The sequence below is a fragment of the Melanerpes formicivorus genome, unplaced genomic scaffold (assembly GCF_026170545.1).
Source record: "Melanerpes formicivorus ecotype bairdi unplaced genomic scaffold, bMelFor1.0.p_v2 SCAF_184, whole genome shotgun sequence".
Lineage (NCBI taxonomy): Eukaryota > Metazoa > Chordata > Aves > Piciformes > Picidae > Melanerpes > Melanerpes formicivorus.
Genome location: NW_027142536.1, coordinates 140,001 through 150,000, shown reverse-complemented (window position 1 = coordinate 150,000; position 10,000 = coordinate 140,001).

Below are 10,000 nucleotides of genomic sequence, written 5' to 3'. Positions count from 1 at the left end.
TGAGGCCTCACGCGCGGCGCCGCTTTTAGCCCCTTTTAAATTTTGCGACGCCGCCGCCTCGCTCTCGGCTCGGCCAACCCCCGCCACACGCAGCTGCTCGCGGCCGGCACCCGCGGGTACCCGGAACCGAGGACGACACCGGCGCCTCACGCGTTTTAGGACACCTGAAAACTCACGGGGCCACGCAGCAGTCACAAAGCCGGTTGCGGTAGACCGGTCCCCGAACCCTGCCCCAGCGCCGGGGGGGAGGTGGAAAGGGGAGGATGCGGCAAGGCACGCGCCGGGCCGCTAACGCCACGGCTCCCCCCCGCTCGAGCCGCTCGGGGCTGGGGGAACGAGGACGACACCTCACACGCGACGGGAAGCGAAGTGGAAAGGAAGACCGCCCTTGCCCTGCCGGCCGGGGGCCCTTTCCGACGCGACCCGAAAGGCCTCATCGATCAACAAGGACGGAAGGAAAGGAAGCCAGCGGAGGCCCCACGGCCTCGCTCTTCTGGGACAGACACAGCCACGCGCACCCGCCACCGCCCTCGGGAGCAGCCAGCAGGCACGGGGCTCGGCGTGCGGGCAACACGCCGGAGGAGCAAACGGGGCGCCCTCCAGAGATGGGGGGGGGGGGGGGCAAGCTGCACCGGGCCGCACCGGCTCACAGGGCACCTCTGCCTCCCCGAAATGTGGGCTTGCATTTTCCCTCAAGCTGCACCGAGTTACATCTCCATCACGGGGCGCCCCTCTGGAGCCAGGAGGAAGCCGTGCTGGGGCACCGGCTTGCCCTCCTCCCCCCATGCCGGGCTCCATAGCATACGAGTGGCCAGTCACCGCCGCTGGCTTTTCCCTTAGATGCGGCTTTGGCCATGGGGGGGAACCCCCGTGAAGAGGGTCCAGTGCTGGGAACTCTCTCTGCCCCTTACCGGGCTCTCTCTCGCCGTGCCTGGACGGGCTTGCTTTCCATTCTTGGTGGGACCGACGCCGGCACCACGTCTCCCCGGCTTTCTCTGCCCCCGTGCCCCACCGGGCAAACTTCGCTTCGGGGGTTCCACACTTCGGCAGTGGCCGGCGCCAGCCACTCGTCAACTTTTTTTCTTTTCCCCTCTTTCGTTGCCGAGCCCGGGCTGGGCTCCGGCTCACGGACGAGCGAAACCCATCCAACACTGCTGAGGGTGCGCCAGCGGCCGCTCCAAACCGCCGCGCCTTTGCTCGGCCCCGCGGGTCCCCTCTCTGACCCGGGGGAAAGCCACCGAGAAGCCAGACGGACCCCTGCCCAGCCGCCTGGCGGGTGGCTTGGAGCAGCCGCTCGGCAGCGCTGCCCTGGGAGTGCTCGGCGTCACTCGTTCCCTCATATACGGAACTGGAGGGCCGTCAGCTCCGCGAGCGCACAACCAGCCGACCTCCGCCCAGCGGCAGGTCGCAGAAATCACGCCGGCTTGTACGATGACGTAGGCGGAGGCAGAGCGCAACAGCGACCCCTTGGCGACAAGCGCGATCTCCGCGGAGAGCACGTCTACTCGCCGAGGGAGAGCACGTCTACTCGCCGAGGGAGAGCACGTCTACTCGCCGAGGGAGAGCACGTCTACTCGCCCAGGGAGAGCACGTCTACTCGCCGAGGGAGAGCACGTCTACTCGCCGAGGGAGAGCACGTCTACTCGCCGAGGGAGAGCACGTCTACTCGCCGAGGGAGAGCACGTCTACTCGCCGAGGGAGAGCACGTCTACTCGCCCAGGGAGAGCACGTCTACTCGCCCAGGGAGAGCACGTCTACTCGCCGAGGGAGAGCACGTCTACTCGCCCAGGGAGAGCACGTCTACTCGCCCAGGGAGAGCACGTCTACTCGCCGAGGGAGAGCACGTCTACTCGCCGAGGGAGAGCACGTCTACTCGCCGAGGGAGAGCACGTCTACTCGCCGAGGGAGAGCACGTCTACTCGCCCAGGGAGAGCACGTCTACTCGCCGAGGGAGAGCACGTCTACTCGCCGAGGGAGAGCACGTCTACTCGCCGAGGGAGAGCACGTCTACTCGCCGAGGGAGAGCACGTCTACTCGCCGAGGGAGAGCACGTCTACCTCCCGGCTGAGGGAGAGCACGGGGGGGGGGGGACAAAGACAGCCGGCAGCCGCTTCGGTGAACGTCACCCGGGAGGCGACCGGGACCGGCCCGGGGCAGTCCCGGGAAGCCGGCGTCCGGCACAGGGAACCGTCAGCTGCCGGACCGGGGCGAATCCCCGCGGCCACGGCAGGGGTGGGGGCTCGAAGACAGCCGGCAGCCGCTTCGGTGAACGTCACCCGGGAGGAGACTGGGGCCCTCCCGGGACCGTCCCGGGAAGACGACGTTCGGCACGAGATCCCGGCCGCGGCCGGACCGGCTCGAAGCCCCGCGGCCCCGGCACGGGGGAGGCCCAAAGACTGGCGGCAGCCGCTTCGCTGAACGTCACCCGGCCGGCGACCGGGGCCGTCCCGGGGCCGTCCCGGGATGCCGGCTTCCGGCACGGGGTCCCGGCCGCGGCCGGAGCGGCTCGAATCCCCGCGGTCCCGGCAGCAGCCGGAGCCGCTCGCCGTTCGGGCTCCCGGCACCCTACGGATCCGCCGACTCGTTCGCGGGCGGCGGGGGGAGGCAGTGAAGGAGGTGCGGGCAGAAGCGGCAGCGGAGGCGGAGGGGGGGGGGGGTGCTCGGAGACAGCCGTCAGCCGCTTCGGTGAACGTCACCCGGGAGGCGACCGGGACCGGCCCGGGGCAGTCCCGGGAAGCCGGCGTCCGGCACAGGGAACCGTCAGCTGCCGGACCGGGGCGAATCCCCGCGGCCACGGCAGGGGTGGGGGCTCGAAGACAGCCGGCAGCCGCTTCGGCGAACGTCACCCGGGAGGAGACTGGGGCCCTCCCGGGACCGTCCCGGGAAGACGACGTTCGGCACGAGATCCCGGCCGCGGCCGGACCGGCTCGAAGCCCCGCGGCCCCGGCACGGGGGAGGCCCAAAGACTGGCGGCAGCCGCTTCGCTGAACGTCACCCGGCCGGCGACCGGGGCCGTCCCGGGGCCGTCCCGGGATGCCGGCTTCCGGCACGGGGTCCCGGCCGCGGCCGGAGCGGCTCGAATCCCCGCGGTCCCGGCAGCAGCCGGAGCCGCTCGCCGTTCGGGCTCCCGGCACCCTACGGATCCGCCGACTCGTTCGCGGGCGGCGGGGGGAGGCAGTGAAGGAGGTGCGGGCAGAAGCGGCAGCGGAGGCGGAGGGGGGGGGGGGTGCTCGGAGACAGCCGTCAGCCGCTTCGGTGAACGTCACCCGGGAGGCGACCGGGACCGGCCCGGGGCAGTCCCGGGAAGCCGGCGTCCGGCACAGGGAACCGTCAGCTGCCGGACCGGGGCGAATCCCCGCGGCCACGGCAGGGGTGGGGGCTCGAAGACAGCCGGCAGCCGCTTCGGCGAACGTCACCCGGGAGGAGACTGGGGCCCTCCCGGGACCGTCCCGGGAAGACGACGTTCGGCACGAGATCCCGGCCGCGGCCGGACCGGCTCGAAGCCCCGTGGCCCCGGCACGGGGGAGGCCCAAAGACTGGCGGCAGCCGCTTCGCTGAACGTCACCCGGCCGGCGACCGGGGCCGTCCCGGGGCCGTCCCGGGATGCCGGCTTCCGGCACGGGGTCCCGGCCGCGGCCGGAGCGGCTCGAATCCCCGCGGTCCCGGCAGCAGCCGGAGCCGCTCGCCGTTCGGGCTCCCGGCACCCTACGGATCCGGCGACTCGTTCGCCGGCGGCGGGGGGAGGCAGTGGAGGGGGTGCGGGCAGAAGCGGCAGCGGAGGCTGAGGCGGGGGGGGGCTCGAAGACAGCCGGCAGCCGCTTCGGTGAACGTCACCCAGGAGGCGATCGGGGCCGTCCCGGGGCCGTCCCGGGATGCCGGCTTCCGGCACGGGGTCCCGGCCGCGGCCGGAGCGGCTCGAATCCCCGCGGTCCCGGCAGCAGCCGGAGCCGCTCGCCGTTCGGGCTCCCGGCACCCTACGGATCCGGCGACTCGTTCGCGGGCGGCGGGGGGAGGCAGTGAAGGAGGTGCGGGCAGAAGCGGCAGCGGAGGCGGAGGGGGGGGGCTCGAATACAGCCGGCAGCCGCTTCGGTGAACGTCACCCGGCCGGCGACCGCGGCCGTTCCGGGGCCGTCCCGGGAAGCCTGCGACAGGCACGGGGTCCCGGCCTCGGCCGGACCCGCACTGGGTGCCGCCGCCTCGGGCTCTCGGGACGGTATGGATCCGCCGACTCGTTCGCCGGCAGCGGGGGGAGGCAGTGGAGGGGGTGCGGGGAGAAGCGGCAGCGGAGGCGGAGGGGGGGCGGGGGGGACGATAGTGGCGGGGGGCGGGGGGTGCTCGAAGGCAGCCGGCAGCCGGTTCGGTGAACATTCGCCGGGGCGGGGGGGCGACCTGTCCGTGCCCGGGGCAGCCCCGGGAAGCCGGCAGCCAGCACGGGGGTCCCGGCAGCACCTGTTCCCTGCCCTGGGACTTGCCGTGCCCGGCGGCCGGTTGCCGGGTGGGGGGAGCGATGAGAGGCGGGGGCGCAGCGGCCGGGGCAGCGCCGGGCGGCAGCGGGGGGGCTGGGCGGGTGGGGTAGGCGTCGAGCGGCAAGCCCTCGGCTGCAGCGAATGTTCGGCGGTGCGGGGGGGGGGGGGGGACGGGACGACACGTTGGGGGCGCCGAGTCCGAGCCACCCCCGGCCCCAGGGGCGGCCGGAGGGGGAGGCCGGTGCCTGGCCCTGGGAGCTGCTGGGCGCCGGATGGCCGAGGGTGCGTCAGAAGCCGCCCGAGCGGTCGAGCAGGTCCTCCAGAAAGGCCTAGGGTGGCTTCGAGGGCCCCGGGAGCAGTCGAGGGAGGCCTCCAGGCAGGTCTGGAGTGGATGGGAGGCCTTCCAAAGCAGACAAGGGAGGCTGCCAGCAGGGCCTAGGCTGGCACTGCAGCCTGTAAATGGTTGGGGGGGGGGCCTCTGGTGCGGCCTGGAGTCTCTGGGTGGCGTCCAGAGAGGTGCAAAAGATCCTCTGGTGCGGCCTGTGGTGGCTGAGAAGCCTGCAGAGCGTGCGGGGGAGGCTTCTGGTGCGGCCTGGGGTGGGTCGGAAGCCTGCAGAGCGTGCGGGGGAGGCTTCCGGTGCGGCCTGGGGTGGCTGAGAAGCCTGCAGAGCGTGCGGGGGGAGGCTTCTGTTGGGGCCTGGGGTGGCTGAGAAGCCTACAGAGCGTGCGGGGGAGGCTTCTGGTGCGGCCTGGGGTGGCTGAGAAGCCTGCAGAGCGTGCGGGAGAGGCTTCTGGTGCGGCCTGGGGTGGCTGAGAAGCCTGCAGAGCGTGCGGGAGAGGCTTCTGCTGCGGCCTGGGGTGGCTGAGAAGCCTGCAGAGCGTGCGGGGGAGGCTTCTGGTGCGGCCTGGGGTGGCTGAGAAGCCTGCAGAGCGTGCGGGAGAGGCTTCTGGTGCGGCCTGGGGTGGCTGAGAAGCCTGCAGAGCGTGCGGGGGAGGCTTCTGGTGCGGCCTGGGGTGGCTGAGAAGCCTGCAGAGCGTGCGGGAGAGGCTTCTGGTGCGGCCTGGGGTGGCTGAGAAGCCTGCAGAGCGTGCGGGGGAGGCTTCTGCTGCGGCCTGGGGTGGCTGAGAAGCCTGCAGAGCGTGCGGGAGAGGCTTCTGCTGCGGCCTGGGGTGGCTGAGAAGCCTGCAGAGCGTGCGGGGAGAGGCTTCTGGTGCGGCCTGGGGTGGCTGAGAAGCCTGCAGAGCGTGCGGGGAGAGGCTTCTGCTGCGGCCTGGGGTGGCTGAGAAGCCTGCAGAGCGTGCGGGAGAGGCTTCTGGTGCGGCCTGGGGTGGCTGAGAAGCCTGCAGAGCGTGCGGGGAGAGGCTTCTGCTGCGGCCTGGGGTGGCTGAGAAGCCTGCAGAGCGTGCGGGAGAGGCTTCTGCTGCGGCCTGGGGTGGGTCGGAAGCCTGCAGAGCGTGCGGGGGGAGGCTTCTGGTGCGGCCTGGGGTGGCTGAGAAGCCTGCAGAGCGTGCGGGAGAGGCTTCTGCTGCGGCCTGGGGTGGCTGAGAAGCCTGCAGAGCGTGCGGGGGGAGGCTTCTGGTGCGGCCTGGGGTGGCTGAGAAGCCTGCAGAGCGTGCGGGAGAGGCTTCTGCTGCGGCCTGGGGTGGCTGAGAAGCCTGCAGAGCGTGCGGGAGAGGCTTCTGCTGCGGCCTGGGGTGGCTGAGAAGCCTGCAGAGCGTGCGGGAGAGGCTTCTGTTGGGGCCTGGGGTGGCTGAGAAGCCTGCAGAGCGTGCGGGGGAGGCTTCTGGTGCGGCCTGGGGTGGCTGAGAAGCCTGCAGAGCGTGCGGGGGAGGCTTCTGCTGCGGCCTGGGGTGGCTGAGAAGCCTGCAGAGCGTGCGGGGGAGGCTTCTGGTGCGGCCTGGGGTGGCTGAGAAGCCTGCAGAGCGTGCGGGGGAGGCTTCTGGTGCGGCCTGGGGTGGGACGGAAGCCTGCAGAGCGTGCGGGAGAGGCTTCTGTTGGGGCCTGGGGTGGCTGAGAAGCCTGCAGAGCGTGCGGGGGAGGCTTCTGCTGCGGCCTGGGGTCCCTGAGAAGCCTGCAGAGCGTGCGGGGGAGGCTTCTGCTGCGGCCTGGGGTGGCTGAGAAGCCTGCAGAGCGTGCGGGAGAGGCTTCTGCTGCGGCCTGGGGTGGCTGAGAAGCCTGCAGAGCGTGCGGGAGAGGCTTCTGGTGCGGCCTGGGTTGGCTGAGAAGCCTGCAGAGCGTGCGGGAGAGGCTTCTGGTGCGGCCTGGGGTGGCTGAGAAGCCTGCAGAGCGTGCGGGGGAGGCTTCTGCTGCGGCCTGGGGTGGCTGAGAAGCCTGCAGGGCGTGCGGGAGAGGCTTCTGCTGCGGCCTGGGGTGGCTGAGAAGCCTGCAGAGCGTGCGGGAGAGGCTTCTGGTGCGGCCTGGGGTGGGTCGGAAGCCTGCAGAGCGTGCGGGGGAGGCTTCTGCTGCGGCCTGGGGTCTCTGGGTGGCCTCTAGAGAGGTGCAAAAGACCCTCTGGGTTGGGCTGGGGTGGCTCTTGGACCCCTGCCACACAGTGGAGAGCGGCCTCCGGCCCGCCACCTGTGTCCCTGTGTGCCTGAGTGCCTGTGTCCCTGTGTCCCTGTGTCCCTGAGTGCCTGAGTGCCTGTGTCCCTGTGTCCCTGTGTCCCTGTGTCCCTGAGTGCCTGAGTGCCTGAGTGCCTGTGTCCCTGTGTCCTTGTGTCCCTGTGTCCCTGTGTGCCTGAGTGCCTGTGTCCCTGTGTCCCTGTCTGTGTACCTGTGTGCGAGAGTGTCCGGCACGCCACCCAGCGGCGGCGGGCAAGCAGGTAGGCGGGTGGGCGGGCCGGCGAGGGCCAGTGTGAGTTTGGGGGGTGGGAGGGGAGGCGGCAGCTGGAAGCGTCAGAGGAGGGGGCGTGGCTCCGGCTGGCCCCGGGAGCAGGTTCCCGGGACCGGGACCGGCTGGACCCGGCGGGTGGTTGATCCCGGGGCGGGGGGCAGAGGCGGCGGGAAGCGGCAGCTGCGTGTGCGGCGGGGGGGGTGGAGGGCGAACCGCGGCGGGAAGCGGATGCTTCAGAGCAGGTTACGGGGGCGGGGACGGACGACACCACCTGTCCCCGCCCCGGGACGGGCTGGACCCGGCGCCCTGGACCCGGCGCCGTGTACCCGCCGCCGCCCCCCGCCGCCGCCCCCCTCCGCCACCCCGGGACCCCGACGTTTTTTGGCGCCCGCGCCTTTTTTTGCTCCCCGCCTGCCCGCGCTGCCCCGGGCCCTCCCCCGGGGCGGGGCGGGAGGGAGGGACGGACGGACGGGTAGCCGGGGATCTCCGAGCGCGCGCCACCAGACCGAGGCGGGTCCCGGCGGCGGCGGCGGCGGCAGCAGCAGCAGCAAGCGACGGCGGGGGGGGGCAGGCTAGGGAGAGAGGGGGGAGCGGCATGCGGTAGGGCTGGGGGGTTTGTTTCGGGGGGGAGGGGTGGGGGGGGGTGGCAGCGGTCAGCGAGAGCGGGGAGAGGGGGAGCGGCATGCGGTAGGGCTGGGGTGTTTTTGGGGTGGGGGCGTTGGGGGGGATTAGCGGGCGGGCGGGCAGCCCAGCCAAGCGGCAAGCCGGGGGGCGGGGCGAGGGCGGCTTTAGGGCCGGAGGAGCGGAGCGCAACCTCCCCCGTGCAGGCTCCAGCGTGGAGAGCAGCAAGTTTTTGGGGACGGGGGACGACGGACGGGAGGGGCAGCGGCGAGAGGCTAGCTGCGGCAAGGGGCACCGGCACGGCCGCCCTAACAGCGCCGCCTCGGTCGCAGGGGTTAGAGAGCAGCCGGGCAGCCCGGGAGGGAAGCGGCAGCCCGCGTCGCGATCCCCCCTCCAGGGGACAATGTGGGAAGGGGAAGCCGCGGCGGCTTTGGCGGGGGGTGCCCAGCTGCTAGCGGCTTCGGGGGGCAGTTAGCGGCGGGGGGGGGGGGGAGATGGGTCGCGGCAGCGGCAAGAGATAACGGCGGGCGGGGGGGCTCCGTGCAAAGCGGTAACGGGAGCCGGGGGGGTGTGGGGAGCTGGGGGTGGCAGCAGCGGCAAGAGGCAACGTCGGGAGGGGGGGCTCCGCGCAAACCGGTAACGGGGGCCGGGGGGTGTGGGGGGGGCGGTGGTGGCCGCGGCAAGAGGCAACGGCAGGCGGGGGGGGCTCCGCGCAAACCGGCAGCGGGGGGGGGGGGCGGGGGGTAGCGGCAAGAGGCAACGGCGGGAAGGGGGGGCTCCGCGCAAACCGCTAACGGGAGCCGGGGGGTGTGGGGAGCTGGGGGTGGCAGCAGCGGCAAGAGGCAACGTCGGGAGGGGGGGGCTCCGCGCAAACCGGTAACGGGGGCCGGGGGGTGTGGGGGGGGCGGTGGTGGCCGCGGCAAGAGGCAACGGCAGGCGGGGGGGCTCCGCGCAAACCGGCAGCGGGGGGGGGGGCGGGGGTAGCGGCAAGAGGCAACGGCGGGAAGGGGGGGGCTCCGCGCAAACCGCTAACGGGAGCCGGGGGGTGTGGGGAGCTGGGGGTGGCAGCAGCGGCAAGAGGCAACGTCGGGAGGGGGGGCTCCGCGCAAACCGGTAACGGGGGCCGGGGGGTGTGGGGGGGGGCGGTGGTGGCCGCGGCAAGAGGCAACGGCAGGCGGGGGGGCTCCGCGCAAACCGGCAGCGGGGGGGGGGCGGGGGTAACGGCAAGAGGCAACGGCGGGAAGGGGGGGCTCCGCGCAAACCGGCAGCGGGGGGGGGGCGGGGGTAGCGGCAAGAGGCAACGGCGGGAAGGGGGGGCTCCGCGCAAACCGGCAGCGGGGGGGGGGCGGGGGTAGCGGCAAGAGGCAACGGCGGGAAGGGGGGGGCTCCGCGCAAACCGGCAGCGGGGGGGGGGCGGGGGGTAGCGGCAAGAGGCAACGGCGGGAAGGGGGGGCTCCGCGCAAACCGGCAGCGGGGGGCGGGGGGGGAGGCGGTCAGGAGCGGGGGGAGATTTCTAGAGATGCCGGCAGACCTTCTCCCCGGAGAACAGCGCTGTTGAAGAAAAGACTGCTTCAGAACACAACCTTTAATGAAAGACGCTCGATGAAAACAACACTTAATAAAAGAAGGTTTCATGCCGACTGCCTCTCTTCATTTACGCCGCCGCGGGGGGGGGGGGGGGTTGGGGGGGGGGGGGGGGGGGGGGGTTGGGGGCCGGGCGGGCGATACCAGGCGGCCCTCGTCCCGGGGACCACGTCTACCCCGCGGTTCCAGCCTCCGCGCGCTAAGTGCCCGCCCGGCCGCGGGGAGCACGTCTACCTCCTGCCGCACGGCTCAGTGCACTAAGTCCCCCCTCGCCATGGAGAGCACGTCTACCTGCCAGCTCAGGGAGAGCACGTCTACTCACCGAGGGAGAGCACGTCTACCTCCTCGGGAAGGAGAGCACGTCTACCTCCTGGGAAGGAGAGCACGTCTACCTCCTCGGGAAGGAGAGCACGTCTACCTGCCGCCGCACGGCTCAGTGCACTAAGTGCCCCCCTCGCCAGGGAGAGCACGTCTACCTCCTCGGGAAGGAGAGCA